The sequence below is a fragment of the Puma concolor genome, chromosome C1 (genome assembly GCF_028749965.1).
Source record: "Puma concolor isolate L17-30 chromosome C1, mPumCon1.1.hap2, whole genome shotgun sequence".
Classification (NCBI taxonomy): domain Eukaryota; kingdom Metazoa; phylum Chordata; class Mammalia; order Carnivora; family Felidae; genus Puma; species Puma concolor.
In genome coordinates, this window is record NC_141674.1 from 137,836,161 (window position 1) to 137,859,634 (window position 23,474).

Below are 23,474 nucleotides of genomic sequence, written 5' to 3' on the forward strand. Positions count from 1 at the left end.
CTAAGTAGATGTTCTGTAAACATAAAAAGTGTATGCTTTAATTAAATGCAATAAGCCACTCGGCACCTTTAAAAAAAAAAAAAGAGCTGGCAGCCTCTTAAGCTATAAAATATTTAAATATATTGTTTAACTTAAATATTTAAAAGTGTGCCTTGCTGTAAAATTAATAAACAAATCACGATATCAGAATGTAGTTCAGAAAAGAAATCAAAAGAATTTGGAATATGATTACATTGACATCAAGATTCAATAGTTTCTTGCATTCATTCTTACTAAATGATGCTAAAACATTAGTTAAATATTTCTACCTAATGAATATTTGCCTTTATTCAATGCTAAAATTATTTCCTTTTTGACTAAAATGTTAAATTAAAACCTTAAATAGAACCATTTTAGACGACTATGCAATGTGATTATATAGAATTTTTCTAAATTTCTAAGTAATGGAGAAATTTACAAGTCAGAATCAATAAATTTTATAACATCAAATGGAATTTTTACATTTCAAAGCAACCTATTAAAATTTGAAAGTAACCAGAAACTAAGGAAATATTTACAGTTCATCTAATAGACATGTAGTGTCTATTCTTAATTTATAAAAAACTTGTTGAATCCAATAAAAAAGACCAATATCCAGTACAATATTGAGCAAAATACATGAACAGGCAATTCACAAAGCAAGAAATAGGGTTAACGAATATATTATTAAAAAATTATTCTCATCAGTAATGCAGTAAATTTAAATCAAGTTTATTTTTTTAGCCAAAAAATATATTTTTCTGGGATAGGTGACTTATAAACTACTGGAAGGCATATTAGTTTTTTTTTTTTAATTTTTTTTTTTCAACGTTTTTGATTTATTTTTGGGACAGAGAGAGACAGAGCATGAACGGGGGAGGGGCAGAGAGAGAGGGAGACACAGAATCGGAAACAGGCTCCAGGCTCCGAGCCACCAGCCCAGAGCCCGACGCGGGGCTCGAACTCACGGACCGCGAGATCGTGACCTGGCTGAAGTCGGACGCTTAACCGACTGCGCCACCCAGGCGCCCCAGTTTTTATAAACTTTATGGGAAAGTGGAAATAGTTGCAAATGTTTACTAAAAATTTAAAATTTGTTGGTGGCGCCTAAGTGGCTCAGTTGGTTAAGTGTCTGACTGAGGTTCAGGTCATGATCTCGCGATTTGTGGGTTCCAGCCCCACGTAGGGCTCTGTGCAGACAGCTCAGAGCCTGGAGCCTGCTTCGGATTCTGTGTCTCCCTCTTTCTTCCCCTCCTCCACTCACACCCTGTCTTTCTTTGTCTCTCAAAAATAAGTGTTAATTTTTTTTTAATTTAAAATTTGTTATGCATAAACTTTTGTATCTTTTTGCATTAATTCCACTTCTAGAAACTTAGCTTAAAAAATTTCAGCCACTCAAAGATTCAAGCACGAACATGTTTATTGCAGGATTATTTATAACAGTGAACCTTTGGAAAAACCAAATGCTCTTTTATAAACAGGATGATCGGTTGAATTCAAGCCCATGGATAGTGCTTCATAATAGAATAGTATGAGCTCAACTGAAAATATGCTAGAATGAAAAACAAATATTATGTAGAACAGTTACATTAGAAAGTAGCCTGATAAGGGGCTCCTGGGTGGATCAGTCCGTTAAGCATCCCACTTAGGCTCAGGTCATGACCTCATGGTTCCATGAGTTTGGGCCCTGTGACTGGCTTTGTGCTGACAGCTCAGAGCCTGGAGCCTGCTTCGGATTCTGTGTCTCCCTACCTCTCTGCCCCTCCCCTACTCACATTCTCTCTCTCTCTCTCTGTCTCTCAAAATTAAATAAACATTAAAAAAAAAGAAAATAGCCTGATAAAATTTTATTTACTCCATAATGTGCTTTGTACTTAAGCAGTTACATAGGTATATGTATATATATATTAATTTTAATATATATTATTTATATATAAATATATAATATATTATTTATATATACATAAATATAATAATATTTAATATATATATATATATTAAAAAAAACTTGAAAAAATAAATCACAGTATCAGTAGTGATTTTCCCAAGAGGAGGATTATGGTATATTCTTTTTTTTTTTCCCAAAATGTCTATTATTAGAATCTAGTACTTTTATAACTGGAGAAGAAAAACATATATTTTAGACATGGTTTTTAAGGAGTCCTTAAATTTATGGTCACATGATATCAAAATGAATAGAAATAAAACATACACACACATAGAGTACACACTTAAGTGGATGTAATTAACAAAATATCTTTTCCTCACACAAGTGAAATTTTGGTTTGTTTTGTTTTTTGTCAAAGTCATGTTTTCCAGTTTAAACAAACATATCTCTGTTTAAAAAAAAAGGAAGAAAAATGTTAAATGGCCATGGTTTGCAATCGCTAATTCATGCTTGGATTCCTACATGGTTCTGGGGAAAAAATGCCTTCTAAAAACTCAGAATAATACAATAGATGGACACCTCCCCAACAGTGGGGTTGTTTAGTTAGGACCCCTTCTGCTTATTCTCTGAGTCTGTGATGACCTGGAATGCAACATTCTTTAAGATCACCACCTTTTTCTCTTAGGAGCAAAAGGAAAAAAAAAAAAAAAGATGGAGAAGGAAAGAAAACGTAGTTCATTTCAAAGGGGTAAGTGATGAGAATTGAGTCAACATGGACAGATATGGAGGAAGAGAAATTGTTTTGATAACTCCGATTTATTATGTCTCCACACAAGGAACAGAGTATAAGCTAAACCATGTGTGAAAAGGCAACTGGGCCCCAAAGCAGCAGCAACTTCTTCACTTGAGAGGACTTAACTGGTCTTTGCAAACTGTTCAGTTTGGTTCCTGACCAAGAAAAAAGACTTTTTCTCCTCCTCCCACACGACGTGCTGCACAAACACCCAGTTCTATGACTTTATTGTTTCCTGCACAGTGACTTTTCATGCCTGTCTACCTTATTCACAATCTCGTGATTCCACCCCCAGGCCTCCTCCACTTCCTTTGCACATGCCAATTGCTGTGCTGTGGGTTCAGGGACAGATCTTGCCCAACCTGCCTGGAAAGGACACTCCTAGACTAGCCCTGGGCTGTTGGTTGTATGTCCTTACTGTAAGATTAAAGAACAGTGAAATGATACCGTTGTTTCAAGTCAAGAGTTTAAAGTGAGCTCCATAATAATTTAATGAGGTTTTTCAAAAACAACTTCCAAATAGGGCTTTGGAGGCTTACAGAACTGGGCCAAGGCTGTCCTACGAGAAAAGTCAAATTTGACTTTGTGGCCATTTACCTTCATTTTCTGCCAAGTTTGTCCCCTCTCTGTAGTATTATCTGGCACTCTATTATTACAGGGTCTCCTTATCCTCAGGTTAGATAATGCTGAGAACAGATTCACTGATGAAATTTCACAATCACTCTGGGTATTGATATTTAGAGAAAGTATTCTTGACACCAACATGAATTTAAGATGGAAAATAATGACATTAAAATACTGGAATGATAAGCAGTGCTTCAGGACAAGCTCACTGCTAATAATTTTGCTCAACTAGTCATCAAGTGTTTATTTAGGACCTAACGTATTGTTGCTCCTGCCATAGTTTCCAAGAGGACATTGTCACACTTGACTTTCCTGGCTTTTGAAAATTGAGATTCTCAGCCTAGCTCAAAATAGAGAACTCAGTGTAGGGCTGTAACACATCTTAATGCATGATGGATGACAGAATGAACTAAACATATGTATGTGTTTGTATATATGTATCTATATATGTGTGTAAATTAATACGTAAATAAGTGTGTATGTGTGTATATACACATAAAATGAGCAGACACCTCATGGAGATATTTCTTATCCCACAATTATTTTGCTGAAGGGTTATTCCATGGTATATATAAACAATGATATTAAAATAAAAACTGATGGTCTGAAAAATATTTCATCAATGATTTCATGTGTGCTTCTGCAAAAGTAAGCTGATCTCAAGTTCTCTTTCTTTTCTATCTCTAACATCTTTTTAAAAAGTAGGAAAAGGCTCAAATCATGAAAAGTGACTGGTACTGAATATGTTTCATGAACTTCATTGAAGTCAAATTCGAGTGACAACATTAAGGGAAATCATGCTTTATAATTTCAGGCGGACACTCTAGTGTGCCTGCTTTGGCCTTGGGCCATTGAATGCCTGTCAGAGGAAAGTGACTTGGGCAGGGCATAACCTCCAGATACACATCATGATCCTCTTTGAATGCATTGGGTGAGGAATATGCTCAGGAAGGGATTCTTTCTGCATCTAATCTCCTACTTTGATAATAGAGAAAAAGTGCAGTTGGGAGCTGTTAATCACCGGATTTCTATCTAGGTCTGCTACTAACAAGCTCTGTGACAAACACCTCAATTCCTTTGGTTTAAATCTTTCTTTTAAATTATTTTTATATACTCCTGAATATGACAGGGTCCCCAAATGAAACATATACCACATTCCAAATTTGATGTGTCCGGAAGGGTTTCTTTATAGATAAACCATTTACAAAGGTTCAGTGTAGGGGAAGCAGGAGAGATTGTCCGGGCTGATGGTGGCACCAGGTTTATGCTGATGTCAATTAAAGAAACCCAAGAGGAAGAGTCCCTAGTGTCAGCAACCAATCCTAATGACTGAATGTTCTGAATACCACGAATTGTCCACTTCAATAGACTATTTTCCTTTAGTAGAATAACTGATTAAATCACCCTGATGTCTCAGATCCATTTTAGAAAGTAACTCTCTACCATTGAATGTGGATGAATATAAAGTGGAAACAGAAGAGGATGTCGTTGCAAATATTCTGGTTAAAGTTAAGGCAACGGGTAACTATTTGCATTTCCTCTCTACCTGGAATGTCTCACATTGGGTCTTACAATATACAATATAATACTGTGTTTGTTCCCACTTATTGCATAAATCTCTTTTGATACTTCAGGCAAAATGACTTTGGACTAAGCTTTGTTTTAAATCGAGTAAGTATGAATTAATAAACTATATAAATTTCATAATTAAAAAATTGTATTAATACTTACTTGGTAGAAATATGGGGGACCATTTTTATATCATGCTGGATGTTGAAACTAGAATACAATTGTTGAATTCCCTTTGTTCAAGAGATTTAAAAGTGGGAATGGATACAGTACCATAACGGGTTAGTCTCACTTTTTAAAAAAGATGGGCATTTCTAATAGTAATAATTGACTAAATTGTTTTAAAAAGCTTATAATCTATTTTAAACACTTCCAGACTCATTTTAACAGGAAATCTTGTAGAACAACTGAAAGCTCACTGGTGCTCACAACCTTAATTTGCTTCTATGCTGCTGCCAATAACTACTTTTCCAAAATTTTGGTGCTTAATCTTATCTGGGATTTTTTGCTTTCGGCTTCAAAAGAGCTGCAACATCAGTTTTTATGTGCAAAGCTTTTCAGGACACTTTAGTCACTAAGTCCTGACAGAAGCATAATATGTAAGGACACTGCCATTGGCTGCCTAGACAGGGGAACCAAGGAACTAAATGATCTTTAAGATTCAGTCATCCCTAAAATTGCAGCACCCTCCTGATTTTTTTCTTGTGGTTGGCCATCTGTCCGTCTTTTCCTGTTTTTTGTTTTGTTTTGTTTTGTTTTTAATCCTTTACTACAGTGTAAACAGAATCCCCAAATAGAGTGAAGGTAGGAAAACGAGGACCCTCAGTGACTGAAGTTCATGCTCTAGATGAGATATTCTGTTGAGACTAGGCATGATATATAAAAAGATCACTTAACGCTTGCTTTTTCCATCCTCAGAAAAGAGTAAGTAGCTCTGTTAACTGGAAATCTTCTAAATCAGTGCTTCTCAAACTTCCACATGAATACAAATCCCCATGGGATCCCATGAACCAGCAGATTCTGATTTAGTAGGTCTGGGGGAGGGTAAGGCCTGAGATTCTGCATTTCTCACAAGCTCCCAGGTGATGCTGATGCTGCCAGCCCAAGGAACAGACTTCAAGAGTAACATGGTTCTAAACTATTCTCCTCCTATCTTTATATCTAAATTTAAAGAGATCTTGGCTTTCTAAATGTGAATCATGTCTCCGTACATTCTTCCAGTTCCTGATTTCTAAAAATAAAATTGGACCAAGAACTGGAAGGGGTATTTTAGATTCCCGAAAGTTAGATTAAATTAAGATCAGGAAAACTCTTCACAAATGCACTTCAGAAGGCCCTTAATCCCAGATCACTTTCTGAACCATCCCATTCCAAACTGAAGTCAGCTCCTTTAGGGAAGGATGTCTAGCGTTTGCCTCTCTTCTCCCCCTTACTGACTGTACCTCTCTTCTACAATCTGCCAAAATACTGCATCCCCACATTTCTTGGTCTCTTCCCGGGCTTATGTAGATCCCACAGAGGTACCCTTTCACATATGTAGACACAATGGGTGAATTGTATGTTAAATAGGAAAGAATCTTTATCATTCACAGTTACAGGAAATCCCCGACTCAGGGCAATATGTATGTGATATCTGAATACACAATCAGACCCTTTGAATAGCATTACATTGTAGGAGCAACAAACACAGCAAAGACTCCACAAAAGCTGTCTTTTTCCAAGTATTCACAATGCAAATGAGCCATGATGAAGGAGAAAATCTGGTTAAAATCACCCACTAACTGGATACGCATATCCACCTTTTATCTTCTATTTCAATTTTCCAATTTAATGGCTGGCATCTGTTAGAAAAGAAAATGTAATGGCCAATGCTGTGGAATTAAATCCGTACCCCCCAAATTTATTAGAGGCTTTCCCCTCCACCCTCAAAAATCTGATACACTGATTAAAATGCTTAGCTTTGTTTTTAAACAGAGTCTGGGAATACAACTTAGGGAAGATTATCTCTGAAGTCTCTGTATTGCTCTAGGAAATTCTGAAGATATGAAAATGATCTCTATTTTGGGATTATTTACTAATGAAATCAGCATTGTCGTGCTTGTAGAAAATACTACCACCACCTACTGGCATATATTGTACATAATATTGAAAAAGCTTCTAAATCATTCGAACAGTACCAAATAAGAGTATGGCCAGAGAAAATAATTATTGCCATTTTGCTCCAACTTTAATTTCAAATTTAGTCAAATAATTCTGTTATCCTTTGGATAACATAACATTTCCTTTTATTGTCTGAATATGTTAACTAAAAGAAAGAAAGGGGCAAACATAAAATATTTAACCAAAGAACTAAGGTATATCTATATTGTTGAAATGACAAATGCCTTTGTCTTTCACCTGTTGCTAAGTTCATTTTTCTTTTTATTGGAAATTTATTTCATCAAACTCAGAATAAAGGGGGAGGTTTGTGGCAATGTGGCAATTCAAAAGCCATTTGTACACATAGCCATGCGAAATTCTTTACAATCAATACAAAAATGTTGAAGCAGAATATAAAGATATATACAAATCCCCTTATAATTTCAGCTGTGATTTTGATAAAGAAAAACAGCTAAAAGATTACATGTACACTAAGCTTTTTGAAATTTTCATTCCATAGTTAACTCTCATTATCTTTTAGATTAGCATTAAATTATTTGCTCTTTTTACAGTCTCCCTTGGGAAAGAATTAAATCCTTGTGTTATTTTTTCAGTGGTTATTTTGAACTTTATCCTCAGACAATCTAGTCTTCGGTACTACAAATTCCCTACAACTAAAGAAACTACTTCTTGCATAGAATCTATTTTCTTGTTCAATGGTTTAATATTTTGCATCAATGAGCTAGACTCACAAGAAGGATATGGAATTAAAAGCATGGGTCTTCTTCCCAAAACTTTACTGTGACACCCCTATTTGTTACAATTATGGAATGGACAACTTACCACTTTAATGATTATTTATAATGACATCTATATGTGTAGATGTATCCATATATACATATATATGTATATATATATGGATAGATTTAGATGGATTAATGATGATATATTTATTTATTGTCAGTGTGTTAAGGAAACCTTTTTTTGGAGGCTAAACAAATTTTAAAGAAAAGTGAAAAACTTTTTATATTTAATTGCAGTTACATATTGAAAATAGATCTTATTTTTGTTATTTTTTCCATGGATATGAAAATGTTTGTAGAAAATATAGTAACTCATTTCCTATCATCTTATTTGAATTATAATCAGCTCCCTACCAGCTTAGTGATTGTTCAATGCCCTTTAGAAAAAATTTTATTGTTCCACAAAGTACTGCTTCCAGCACATTGATAATTAAGGATTTATTGTGAAATATTGAATTACTGGCTTTGTTGGACTATTCCTTTGACAATTGAATTTTTGTTTACTTGCCTACTGTTTCACTTTTTAATATCTGACACTACTTTTTCTCCATTTATTTAAAAAAGAGTCACTGATTCTCTACAATGTGCCCAGCAATTGTGTTAGAATACCTGATTCAGGGGTGCCTGGGTGGCTCCACCAGTAAGTGTCCGACTTTGGCTCAGGTCATGATCACATGATTTGTGGGTTAGAACCCCACATTAGGCTCTGTGTTGACAGCTCAGAGCCAGCAGCCTGCTTCAGACTCTGTCTCCTTTTCTCTCTGCCTCTCCCCCACTCATGCTCTATCTCTTTCTGTCTCTCAAAGGTGAATAAATGTTAAAAAAAACTAGCTGATTCAGTGGTGGACATGTGAGACAGACAAGCCCTTTGACCTGTTGGAGACAGAGTGATGGAGGAATGCAATAAACAAGTAAAGCAATAAAGAAAATAAAAGGACACATAACTGTAAGTGAAGTGGAATGTAAGGGAGCAAGTAGGTAGGCTTCTTAGAATGTGGTCAGGAAAGGTCTCTTCAGAGCATGATCACTGAGCTAAAAGAAAGACAAGAGCCCAACCATGCAGAGTTCAGTTTTGTGGGATTGTTGAAGATTACATGTTTGAGGTTACTATACTAGCTATTAAAGGGTATTAAAATATGCTTCTATTGTATGCAAAAGACTCATGATGAAGCTATTATAATTCCAAAATCTATTTCAACAAGGGTTGAGCGAATATTTTCAACAAGATTTGAGTTAGAATTTTTACAAAAATGTGAATGACAGTGTTATGGCTGAATTGTATCCCCCTGCAATTCATATGTTGAAGCCCCAACCCCTACCCCCGTACTTTCAGAATGTGATGGTATTTGCAACTAGTAGATAAATAAGCCCTGGAGATCTAGTGCCACTGAATAGTGATTATAAGCAACAACATTTTAATATAAACTTCAAAGTTGCTAACACACATACACACACACACACACACACACACACACACACACACACGATAATTATGTGACAATGATAGAGGTATTAGCTAATACTATGGTGGTAATCATGCCACAATATATAAGTGTCTCAAATTGACACAGTGTACACCTTAAATTTATACAATTATAAATTTATGTCAATTATATCTCAATAAAATTAAAAAAAATTTTAAGTAACATGAATGTATTTGGAAAGAGGACCTTTATAGAGATAATCAAGGTAAATGAGGTCATATGGATAGGCCCTAACCCAATAGGACAGGTATGCCTATATGAAGAAGAGATTATGACACAGATACACAGAGGGAAGACCATGTGAAGACACTGAAGAAAGACAGCCATCTACAAGAAAAGGAGAGTAGCCTTAGAAAAGACATCAGCTCTGCCAACACCTTGATCTTGGACTTCTAGACTTCAGAACTGTGATGAAAATTTCTGTCTAATTCCTCACTCGGTGGTACTTTGTTAGGCAGCACTAGCAAACTAATTCTGATTGGATTTGCAAAACATGGAGGAATAAAAGGAATTAGTTAAAAGGAGTGTATGGTCTATGTAGCAAGGACAGTGTGCAGAAAGTCATAGAAGGAAAGAAAAGTGAATTATCAAAAAAATTGTGTCCAGTTAGTTTGGGTGGAAGTGGAAAGTGAATGGAAGGGAGTAAGGAAGATAAATTTGGAGAATTTAAAGATATTTTTTTTCTTTGCTTGGCAATCAAGATCTTCTTTGTTATTATATGAAAGAAGATCTTGATTGCCAAGCAAAGAAAGAGGTTTTAACCCCTTTTTCTGAACATGAAGAAATCTATTACTTTCCCTAAAGTAAATCCTAGTTATAAAAACAGATAAAAGGACAGCTACTATGGGCGAGGTGGGTGCCACGAACCTTGCCCCTCTGCTTCTCTCGTCATCATCGCAGCTCATCTGAGGAAACTTGGAGATCAGTACAATATTTTGAACACCATTGCAATAAAGAGTTGAACTTTATTATTTTTTTTTAGTTGAATTTTATTAGTATGCAATTTGAGCCACGAAGGGAGGTTGCGGTGGGTTGTAACGCTGTATGCAATTTCTTCCTCCCATCCTATCCTATAAAGGGTTAATATACTCTCATCTGCAACAGGTGCTGTGCTGCACCCTGTCAATGGGGGAGGTTCACAGCCCTACCACAGCAATGCTGGGTTTGGTGTTGCAATAGGGTTTGGCCAATGTAATGTGAGCAGAACTACCATGTACCCCCCTAAGCAGAAGCATTAAGAGACATCTTAAACTACTGTTAAGAAAGTTTAGAACACTTCTACCTCTTCTCTTGCTCTTTTTTCTCTGCCATAAAAATATTATGTCACACATAGTGGCTATTCCCTTAGCAAGCGTCTGACATAAGAAGATAACTGGAACACCAGACAACCATCATGTTGAAGTGAGCAAGAAATACACATCTTTTAAAAGCCACTGGAATTTGGGGACAGTTTATGATTGCATCAGAATTGATTAATACAGTGTTTATTAGAGAAATCAAGCAAATCAAACAAATCAAAGCAAGGATATATTTTTGCTTAAAACTGTATTTAGCAAAAGGTTCTAGATTCTACCACAGTGAGAAAAATATGGACTTGATAAACTTGTACATATATACATTTATATACATGTAACTGCATTAGAATTGTCTATCATTCCCTGTTCTCTTCATTCTTTTTCAAGTAACTCCCCTAGACCCACAAACTCTGCTGAATGGGGTCGACTCAACCAAATACCACTGTTTGGATAAAGATGGGTGATTCTAGATCTGTCACTTACAGGAGGTAGCCTCAGGCTGGGCAGGAACTTGTGATGTTTGACCTAGCTCAATTAAACTTCTTATATTGGAAAGTTATTTTATTTTATTTTATTTTATTTTATTTTATTTTATTTTATCTTATTTTATTTTATTTTTATTTTATTATTTTATTTTTAAGTTTATTTTACTTCTTTTGAGGCAAACAGAGAGAGTGCAAGGGGGAGGGGCAGAGAGCGAGGGAGAGAGGGAATCCCAAGCAGAGCCCAACACGGGGCTCGATCTCACCAAATGTGAGATCATGACCTGAATGGAAATCAAGAGTCAGATGCTTAACTGACTGAGCCACCCAGGTGCCCCGGTTTTTGTGAGGTTTTTTTAAGTTTATTTTTTATTTTGAAAATATTAACTAAAAGACTGACAGATAATTTTTATTATGATAAGCTAAAAACTCATACAGATGCTAGGCTAAGGCCAAACATTGTGAAGCCTTATGTATGGTAACATGGTACTGGAGAGTTAGTGGGCACTAGTTAAGAGACAAGAAAGGGAAAACCTAAAGGAAGCTGTGACATTCCTGTCCCTGCCTTATGTCCTGCCCATATCGAGATCTGGTTTCCGTTTTCCTCAGTGCCCAGAATACCTCCTTGTAGACTCAAATGACTGCCCGCCCCCTTTTTATTTGAGCTAATTTGAGAAGAATTTCTTGCCTTGGATACAAAACAGAAAATGTTATTTTTTTTAGAGCACCCAAGCAAAGGTAATGATGCCCCAGGGTAGAATGTTGATATGAAAAATGAAAAAAGAGAGGCGGCTTTGGAGACTAAGAATCCGTGTGTTGAACTGGTTGTGTACATGGGGTGATGAAAGGTAAAAGTTAAAGGTTTCTCTGCAGTTCCATATTTAGTGGCAATAGTATAGGAGAAGGGATGCAGAAGGAAATGTTCGTTTCGGGACATCCTGAATGTGAGAGACTAGGACATTTTGTTGGAGATGTCTACTAATCACTTGCAAAGGAAGGACATCTGTGCCAAAAAAGTGAATAATCAGTTAGCACATATTTGCCACAGTATGCTTGGTACTACATGAAATACTAAAATAGAACCACAAAACTTACTTCTTTGAATGTTTCATTTTTTATAAGTTTGCTTGTTTTTTTCGCAAAAGCTGTCTTACTCCTTTGCCCTAAGTCGTTATTATTGTGTTCTTATGAATTTCTGAGAAGGTGTAACTAATGATTGAAAAGCACATTGAACTATTTTAAGGAAAAAACCTTGGACTTTCTAAAGGTTTTTAATGATTCCTTATTCAACTCATAATCTCCAAAAAGTCATAGGGCAAAAGGAAAAATTTATAAACTAATTTTTATAACTTCACAGTGTTCAAAATTGGATTCATAGCAACCTCTGAAGATTCAGCAGGACCAGATGAATACCCTAAAATTAGGTAAAAGAAATAAGGCAAAGTTTTATAGAGAGAGCTGATGCCAGTAATAAAGTTAAGGTATAGGAGAGTCAGTGAAGCCTTATACCTTTCTTAAAAGTGGACCATAAATATGGCTCTGAGCTTTTTGGTAGCTATTACAATAGGGAAAATGCAATTAGTGTTATTTGAATAAAACAGAACTATTTCCCCCCCGGCCAAGAGAAATGTCTCCCATAGCTACTAAATAGAGATGACTATGTGATACATAGCAGATAGCAAATATAGCTTTAAGTTTTAAATAACTTTTAAAGAATCTCTCAAAATGGGACACCTGAGTGCCTCAGTCGGTTAAGCATCTGTCTGTGGCTCAGGTCATGATCTCATGGTTCACGGGTTCAAGCCCCAAGTTAGGCTATGTGTTGACAGCTCAGAGCCTGGAGCCTGCTTCAAATTCTCTCTCTCTCTCTCTCTCTCTCTCTCTCTCTCTCTCTCTCTCTCTCTCCATCTCTCTCTCTCTTTCTCTTTCTCTCTCTTTCTCTCTCTCCTTCTCTGCCACTCACTTGTGTGCTCTCTCTCTCTCTCAAAAATAAACAAAAATTTAAAAATTTAATAAAAATTTAAAAAAAAGATTCTTTCAAAATAAGTAAACATAGTATCAACAAATGTACATCTACTAGGAAACCAATTGATTTAATGTTGCCAGCTACACAACTTCCCAAAGGACAAGCTTAACCCAAATCAAGTTTTAAAACATTGAAAGTATATTGCTATAATCTCCATAAATGCTTTCATATATCGTTGGTCTAAAATTTCTTTTGATAATCAGGGAATTTAAGATTTTTCTCCCTGACAGGTTCAAGGCTGCTGCTTGCTATGTATTAATGAGTGCAGAGACATATGCTTTCAAAATGAGGCAGGTGGGGCTAGAGAATCTCATGCTTTTAGGCCATTCCCCTCTGTTGGATACAGGACAGATGTTTTATCTTACTAAATAATTTTGAAACGATGGGTAATAGGTGTCTCGCATTTTTATTCTAAGAAGCATCGGTGAGAATTTTAGCTTGGAAAATGGTTCAAACATTGATGGCGGACAAGATCACAGAGTCTGAATGGAGTCCTTGAAGAATGTCTGATTTAGAACAATGCCACTTCCCACTGTATTCTCAACCTGATGTAAAATGGAAACCTAGAATATTGAAATGAGTGAAATGCTTTTTGGGTTTATTAACTGAATGTTGAGACATGTCAACTAAAAATAATGACTCAGGCTTTGGAATAGTTAATCTGTAGCCCCTTTTGCTGGCCATAATTAGATAGCAGGGTTGGTTGATGTGGCAATTTAAGAAATATATTCATTTGTTAAAATGTTCCTGAGCTAAAATCATTTCAGACTTCCCCCCTTTATGCATTCTATACGGAGGCCTATCACAGCTTTGTCTTCATAATAATCATTAAATTCAGTTCAAATACGAGTCATGGGAATTGTTATTTGACATTTATTTATTTTGCAATTTATCTCAAACTGATTTTACTAGGGGGAAAAATGCACTAAGGAAGTGGATCTGCTGTCTCAGCACTTATTTGTTTACAGAAAATTTAAGTGTAGGTGACCCTGTTCTGGTCGGAAACTTTACGATTAGAGCTCTTTCTGCCTCAGTGAAGAGTACATGTACTTTTCGTTTTTCTTTTCAGAAATCACCAGAATTTTAAGGGAAACAAATAAAGGCAACAAGCATCTGTTAAAGGGCCAGATAGGGGACATACTTGGATTTTTGAAATATCCAATAATTTTAAAATAGAAACTGATTCCTATGAGATAACTTGACATTTGATATGCTAGCATGGCACATTTGTTCCAAATAAAATGAGCACAATTTGGAAAATTGTAGGTAGAGATTAAACATAGATAGGCTAATAGCAATCCTTACATTAATTACAAATATAAAATGCATTGATTTTGGAGTATATAGTCTAACTAGTAAGAATGGTTTTGGGCATGCTTTTATCTTCCTTTAAAAAAATAGAATTCTGGGGCGCCTGGGTGGCGCAGTCGGTTAAGCGTCCGACTTCAGCCAGGTCACGATCTCGCGGTCCGTGAGTTCGAGCCCCGCGTCGGGCTCTGGGCTGATGGCTCAGAGCCTGGAGCCTGTTTCCGATTCTGTGTCCCCCTCTCTCTCTGCCCCTCCCCCGTTCATGCTCTGTCTCTCTCTGTCCCAAAAATAAATAAACGTTGAAAAAAAAAATTAAAAAAAAAAATTAAAAAAAAAAAATAGAATTCTAACATTGCATGTTAACTATACTTGAAAAAAAGCAGAACTGTACAGGTTTGTATACACACTTTTATACATATTCTCTTAGAAAAAAACTCAAGATTTCCTTCCTATTTTGATGTCTTCTCCAAAATGGTCTTGTTCTCTGTGGCTGCTTTGTACACAATCCTATTTCACTGTTCTTCAATCTTTAGGAAACCAAAATTAGGGTATTGGAAAATACCTAAAGAAGGATGCAATTAAGACAAAAATCTATCTATAAGTATCACTTTCTTTTGCTCAATTCCCAGAGGATTCGTCAGAAAATAACATTTTGGAGGTAAATATAAATTTATTTATTATTTTGTTAATTAGTTTTATTGATTGATTGATTCTTTTTGCTGCAGTATGAAAGATCTTTGTCTCAAGAGAACATAAGAGAATGTGGTCAGGAGAGTGCAGGTTTTTTGTTTTTGTTTTTTGTTTGTTTTTGTTTTGTTTTGATTTTTTACAGAGAAAGATGCGAGCTGGGGAGACGGGTAGTGGGGGAGGGAGAGAGAGAATCTTAAACAGGCTCCAAGCTCAAAGCAGAGCTCAATGCGGGCTTGATCCCACAATCCTGGGATTATGGCCTGAGCTGAAATCAAGAGTCAGAAACTAAACTGAGCCACCCAGGCACTCCTTGTTACTTAATTTTATCTAGATTTAATAATATTAATTTTTCCATAATGATTTCTGCTGTATAGATTTTGGTCCACCTGAAAAAAACAAAACAAAACAAAACCATAAAAGAAATAAAAAAATATTGATGACCTGTGAAGTCATTATAGTGTGAGCACATACATTACAGAAATATGCATTTAAAAGTATTAAAGAATTAAGAGAAAGTTATTCAAAGAATTTAAATTTAATCAATGCACTTAACACATAGAAACAGATTACTGTAAAAATATCAAATTTTATCTCTCTAGCTTTCTCCTTTTTCAATAGTTCTGCTCATTTTTAAGATGGCATCAACACTAGGGGCGCCTGGGTGGCGCAGTCGGTTAGGCGTCCGACTTTAGCCAGGTCACGATCTCGCGGTCCGTGAGTTCGAGCCCCGCGTCGGGCTCTGGGCGGATGGCTCAGAGCCTGGAGCCTGTTTCCGATTCTGTGTCTCCCTCTCTCTCTGCCCCTCCCCCGTTCATGCTCCGTCTCTCTCTGTCCCAAAAATAAATAAAAACGTTGAAAAAAAAAAAATTTAAAAAAAAAAAAAAAAAAAGATGGCATCAACACTTAATCGGTGTGAAGATACAAGATTAAAGCATAGGTCCCAAATTGAAGCAGATTGGCTAAATCTGGTTTAGAAAAATGTTTTATTTGACTTGCACTGGCTTACATTGAGTTTTTAAAAAATGTTTTTATTTATTTCTGAGAAAGAGTATGAACAGGGTAGGAGCAGAGAGAGAAGACAGAGGATCTGAGGCCAGCTCTGTGCTGGGAGCGAAAAGCCAGATGTGGGGCTTGAACTCATGAATGCTGAGATCTAGACCTGAGCCAAAGTCAGATGCTTAACTGACTGAGCCACCCAGGTTCCCCTGGCTTATATTGATTTTAAATTTGAACATGATGCCGACATTTAAAAATTAAGATATCTTATAAAAAATCCATAATTCAGATATATATATATATATATATATATATATATATATATATATATATCTATCTCGCTCGCTCGCTCGCTCCCAACCCGGGCAGGAAAGCCATCTGCTAGAGCTTCGAACTGACCACCCATTTTAGCTGGGCACTGCTCCCCAGGTTGCCAGAGTCCTATTTCTTTCATTTCCCACACATGCCTGCTCCCACAAGATGTTAGTTTCTGCCTCCTAGGATAGCCTACAGTCCAAATGATAGTTATTTCTCCCAGCAAAAGATGGAATCCTGGTATTTTATTTCCTTCCTGGCAACTTTCCTGCCCACTCCCAAATGATAATAATATAATATGGAAAGTAAAACAAGCAAAAGTGTAAAATAATCGACTGTGAGATAAAGTGGCCACAGTCCCTCCCACCCACTCTGAGTGCACTTTCTTTATGCTTGATAGTTCACCTTGAAATGAAAGTCAGTGAAAAGACCAACTACCTCCATGTCTTTCGTAACCTAGGTTTACATGAGATCTTTAAAAGATACATGTTCCTAAAGGGCCACAGCATCTCAGTTTGTGCAAACCTGCAGGCTAAACTACAGATGGTGCCGTTTAGCAATGGCCAAATTGCCAGTTACAACCCTCTGAAAAATGCAGGGTTTATCATAGAAACTCTGACAGTCGCCGGAATATCATGTCTCTTTTGGGCATTGTTTTAACAAATGCATTTGAAAGAAAAATGTTCTCCGTTAACTACAGTTCCCAGAATACCTTGTAGAACATTCTGTCTCTATTGATCATAAACTGGCAGAGCCACTAGGCCTCCTCTGGCAGAACTCAGGGGAAAGTGAGCAAGTGCATTATACCATGTGACAAAGTTTAAATTATGAAAACACTAGTGTGCAGTTTCATTGGCATTTGCATTCCCTTAGCACAAGAGAGATCTGAAATCTATTTTTATCCGAAGGATCTTATTAAACTAAGATTGTTACTATATGTAGTTGTTTCAACCAGTAGTGCCTGATGGTACTTTTTCTAAACAATAGAGAATAAATCCAAACAAGCTAAAAAATGTTCATTGCAAAATCCTGTAGTTCAAGAAAAATTACATCTGCATGGGCTGCATATTTTGGATGCAATTTATGGTGCAGTTTCTCTTCATTAACCACATCTCAGAGAATTTTCAAAGCATCAGCTTGCATATTATTAACATGTACTTAAAATAACAATATAGGAAGCTTCAGAATTAAAATAAAAGGTTAAGCATAAAATCTGAGGTGCTTTCAGTGTGTCTGTATACACGTGATTCCTTAGAAATTCAGCTTTTTAATTAAAGTGAACTAGACCTTACCTAGACCAGTTAGATTAATAAGCATCTCATTCTACTATAACTATTCTCCTTAATAAAAGTAGATGGAATCCATTTTGCAAGAAAATATATAGTATTAACTACCACTGTTTCTTTTGTATAGCTAAACACATATAATTATCCTATAGCATTTTTCATGCAAAGGGACAGTGACAAAAAGGCAATTACAGCATTTGAACTGAATGGGGATTTTTCTTCAATTACTCTACATTATAGATATGTATTTTGTGAGGTGTTAGATTGTTTTTGTTTATTTTTGGCACTTATATACATTCTCAATTATTTTACAGCTTGAGATTCTTAGAGAAAAATCTGTATCATCAATTGTATTTACAAATGTATATAGCATTTTAAACCATTAAAACGCTAAATGTGAAACCAGTTAGGAAATGAAGTTCAGAAAACTCCAACATTACTATCCAAGTGTCCTGTCTTATCTTTCATACTCAGATCCTTGAGGGCACTTTTTGGAAGTTAGTAGAAGAGGATGGATTCTAATCTTCTACTTAAATGTACAACTTTTGTGCAGAGTATATAATGGAAGGTCACAGTCCTTGCCATTCAGAACTGGGTTTGAATCCTGCTCATAATTCCTAAATTGTGTGATGTTGAGCAAGTCAATTAATATGTCCGAGCTTCTCATTTGTCCAAGTTTTCTCATTTGAAAAATAGAGATAACAATGTCTACTTGGCAGAACTGAGAGGGTTGAAAGGGGAAAAGGCAGAAGATGCGCAAAGCGCCTATTATAGTGCCCAGCACACAGTAGGCACTTTTAAAAGGTAGAAATTGTTATTATTATTTCCTCTCCAAATCTAAAGTAATAGCTAACAGGAGTCCAAGTCAGCTGAATTGGTATAAGATGCTGTTTTAAAATAAAAGTTAAGGGGGCGCCTGGAGGGCTCAGTCCATTAAGAATCCAACTCGTGATCTGGCCTTCAGGTCATGATCTCACTGTTGGTGCACTGCCAGCACAGAGCCTGCTTGGGATTCTCTCTCCCTGTCTTTCTCTGCCTCTCTCTCTCTCTCAATAAATAAATGAAGTTTATAACAAATAAAATAATAAAATAAAATAAGAATTAAGACTGAAATTTTCAATTTGAACAGTTACCACTATTATTTCCAAACTTCCTGGATTGCCACACCCCAGGTCTGGCTTATTAAGACTCCAACCGCATGAGAGGAGAACTAACCTTGTTCTGCATGGCCCGTGCCCTTTCAGATCTCTAGGCCCCCCTTGTTTAAATGCGCTTCTCAGTTTCTGGGGGATCTGAGCGGTTCAGTCAGTTAAGCATCAGACTTTTGCCCAGGCCATGATCCCATAGTTTGTGGGTTCAAGCCCCCCATCGGGCTCTATGCTTACAGCTCAGAACCTGGAGCCTGCTTCGGATTCTGCGTCTCCCTCTGTCTCTGCCCCTCCCTTGTGCTCCCTCTCTCTCTCTGTCTCAAAAATAAATAAACATTAAAAAAAAAATGTGCTTCCCAGTTTCATCACTGCAGTGGATTCCTACTCACCCTTCAATGATGTCTTCTTTGATGCAACAAGATGGAAGTAATGACTCAGAGCTTCTCTTGTTTGTTTCCCAAACTAATACATTACTGGCCAGTTGCAAGAGGGAAACAGCCAAACTATTTGAAAACATACTATGAGAAAGAAGAGTCTTATTAACTAAATGGAAGTTAAGAAAACATTGTCAAAAGCCAGGTAGGTGGTATAAAACCAACTTCTAGGAAGGAAGAGGCGCATTTGTGTTAAGCCACACAATTTTTTCTGTCAGGAAGCTCCCAGGCGGATGGCTGGTCCATCCTGCGGAGGCCTATGCCCCATGCCGTGTGGTGCCACCATAGCCACAGCGTGGCCTGTGGTCGCGACTTTACTTCCTGTCTTCTGTGTGGAGTGGAGGCTGCGTTCAATCCTCCCCAACCCTGCACAGCCCCAGGTAGTTCCAGCACCGCAAGGATGCCATTCCAGCCATCTAGACGATGCTTAAAAATAACAAGACTGAAAGTAAAACGTCCGCGGAGATGTGACAACATCATTTGATATTCGCTATTCTTTTCTATTTATTGCTGATCTACAAACAAATATTCTGTTTCAATAGTTCCAAAATGTTAACTGATGTGGCTTGCTATTTTCTTGCTAACACCTATTCATCCAATGCCATTTGGCCTTGCCACTCCACTGACACGCAGGCTAAAAATACTGCAGAAAATCAGTCACCATGTGCTCACTGGAGATTTTGGTGACTGAATTTTATTTTGGTGGTGGGACATGAAGTTATAAATCGGGGTGTTTTTAAAGCAGCTTAGCCCTATGTAATGCTTCTAGAATTTCCAAGTGAAAAATAAACTCCACGGGAATTTGAAATGTAAGAGTCTGTAAGTCTTTGTGAATATTATGAATGTTGTACCGCATTTGTGTATTTCTTATGCAAAAAAAATGAGTGATTTAAAAATAAATTGACACGGAAGAGTCTTGTAATAGTAGGTTTGAACTCAGATAAATGCAGAGACTTAATTCTTTAGTTGTTTCTGTCTGTGATTTATTCAGAAACCAAACCGGAGAGATCTCACTGATCTTCTCTTTCAAATAAGATAATCTGATATTTCTCAATGCACTTTTATATGATCAGTTCTCTGTAACAGGAACCCAAGCGTTCTTAACTCTTTTTGCCCTCCTACTTCCTAGAGCCCTCAGGCTTCAAAATGACATTGTTCCCCCTCAGTGGAATTATAAATAACCACACAACTCACTTTTTAGCCTTGTAATGTGTGCCATAATAAGGACACAGAAACCAAAATTCCCCGCTTGTTTTATTTGCTAGCAAGCGCTCCAATCTTTAAGGCCCATGACTACCCCCCAAATTCTAGCTCTGAAGTTAAATCAGGCCACCCCCAGGGAAAAGCATAGCAACTTCATTTTAAAAGCATATTTGATTTTCTTTTCCTAATCTTCCAGCTTTTCTTTCTTTCCCTTTTTTTCCCCTCTTACACTGCTGTGTGCTTTAATTTTGCTTTCAGTCGGTAGTTTAAAAACTTTAGCTTCTAATAACTGGAAAAAATGGTTATTTAAAGATAACTGCAACTTGCTTAACATGCCAGGCTATCATATGCTCAGTGCTTTGAAGCTGCAAATTAATGACGAGCAGGAACAGTGACTATCTTTCAGAGGAAACTGACCTCTTTCTAATGGCACATCGCTAATGTCATCTGTCTACTGCATCTCATTATGTGAATTTCATGGAGTTTAAAAAAAAAAGTATCTTAAGGCTGTGCACAAATAAAAAGGACCTTCTAGTATTAAGCACTTTGAAAATTTTTGATCTCTCAAAATACCTTCCTTAGATACTGCTTCCCCCTTTTGTGCATGGCACGCTGCTTATGTCATCTATTCTCTGTGACTAATTATGTTAATTTTGTGCCATAAAAGTAACTGAAGGCTGTTAAGGAATAAAAGCTTTTGAGTGGCCTTATTTCATAAACACCCCTTTTGAACAAGGCGCATTTAGTCATATTTGCAGTAACAGAAAGAGTCTTGTGCTAAAAATACAACAAAGGCTCTTGAATATGGCCATTTATTCCCACTTTATTAGGTAATTTATGAAAAAGTATGAAGGGAAGCCTTTTTGTTACTATAATTTGCATAAAGCTGGTGCCCCATTAATGAGATAACTTCCTGCCTTTTGTGTATCACCAGCTGGAAATAGAAATGGAGGAACTTTTCTGTAGCCCAATTACTTAACCTGCTGAGTTCAGAGCTGGAAAGTAAACAGGATTCCTATCTGCCAAAGAACTTTATTTTGGTTCCTCTAACCTGATTTTAACTAGACTTACTGTGGTGCTCACTTTGTAGTACACACAAGTATCGAAATATTAAGTTGCACACCTGAAACAAATATAATGTTATATACCGGTTCTACCTCAATAAAAAATTACTATACTATTTACAAGAAGGATAAGCGTCAAATGCTAAAACTAACTAAAGGTCAGCAAGGCTATAGGATAGAATGCATATCTACTCCTGGAGAATATTACTTGTTTATTAATCATATTTTCCTCCTTGGAGCAAAATTGTGGGTGTACCTTGCTTTCACTGGGCCAAGTGAACAGCATTTGATCATGTTTTTGATATAGAGCTATACATAAGACAAAAAGAAAGAAAATATGTACTAATTTTAAAATTTTTGCGGGGGTGGAAGGGGACAATGGATTGCTTTGCAATCATTGCAATTATGAATTGTAGTCTTTCAGTGAAAGATGTTAACAGTATTTTATAATCATAATAATTGTCCGCTGCTATTAAAAAATACCTTGGTGATATATTAAATAACTACTTATTAAGGTCCAAAATATGCTATGAAGAGTGTGTAATTTTGCCACGAGGGCTGGAAATTCTAAACATACAGTAGAAGCATGGAAGAGTAAAACAGGGTCAAAAGAAAAGGGGTGTTTTTGAAGTTATAACTTATACGTACATGTGTACGCACAAACATACACACACACACACACACACACACACACACACACACACAATATTGGGAAAAGCTTTGTTGAACTCCTAGAAACATAAGAGTCCGTGGCGAGGAAAATTCTGCTTATCAATATATGACTATATGATTTAACCTAAGCTTTGAAAATTAGAGTTTAGTTAAATTAAACTGTTATATATTTTTTCTCTCCAGTCCCTAATGCCGGCTATATAAATGTAGCTCCAGATGGACACATTGCTAAATGTCATTCTGTGGTACGTCAACATGGAAAATAAACCAAGAGTAAGGACATAGGGGAAAAAAATCACCACCTTTGCTTACATTTAACAAATAAACTAGAAAAGTGAATGGTTAGCCCCACGGGATCATCTTTTAAAATAAAGTCTTCAACACTTTTAAATTACAATAAGAAATTATTTTTTAATTAAACAGATATTCTGCTTTCTATACACCTCTTATACTATGTTGGGTAAATTGCATTTCCTGAAATAGTAGTAGTTACAACAGCCATGACAACTATCAAAAGCTACCATAGGCTTTGACAATTATCACCATGGAAATGTGGCTGTGCTTTAACTTGTAAGGCGAAGCATGATCATGTCATCATTCTACTTACATTCTATATACTTATTCTCTGGACAATATTCTCTACAGTTTCATCCAAAGCCTGACTCCCTGTGCACGAGACATTTCCTTCTCTTTAGGAACCTCCTTGTGTATTGCATCCTGAATAGGAATCTATTAGGCATTTTCACTCAGTCCATCAATTATACCAGGGCAGCATTTCCCAAACATGATAATACACAAGACAGTTAATGCATGGTATGCCTACTTTCTTAGGTACCAAAGAACACAATGGGGGAGAAGCTCACTAGGGAAGTAACTTTCTTATCTGTAGTGCACTGCTGGGGAATTCTTTGCAGTGGGTTTTATGGTCTAAATTGCGTGGTTAAAGAAAGTTATAAACAGGCAGGGAAAATAAGTGCTATTCATCCAATCAATGCAACTTATCTCTTTTTTTGTTTACTTTTACACAGACTTATAGTAAAGAGCATAGATAAAGGCTATCAGGAACACTGAAATTCCAAACAGTAGTCTCCAAGAAGTTATCAAGGAATGAATTGGTCTGAACAGGCACTTTCTAATCCGCCTTCTTTTTATTATCACCTGGGAGAGAAATTGATTCCATAAATTGTCATAGTTTCCTATTTGTTTATAACTGGAATGGTGACAAAATCTATAACTT

The 23,474-nt window shown here is 36.4% G+C and overlaps 1 pseudogene; it reads left to right on the forward strand.

Moving 5' to 3' along the window:
- Window positions 1–19,782, forward strand: part of LOC147578459 (ganglioside-induced differentiation-associated protein 2-like) — a 62,758-nt pseudogene extending 42,976 nt beyond the window's left edge.
- Window positions 19,783–23,474: the final 3,692 nt, after the last annotated feature.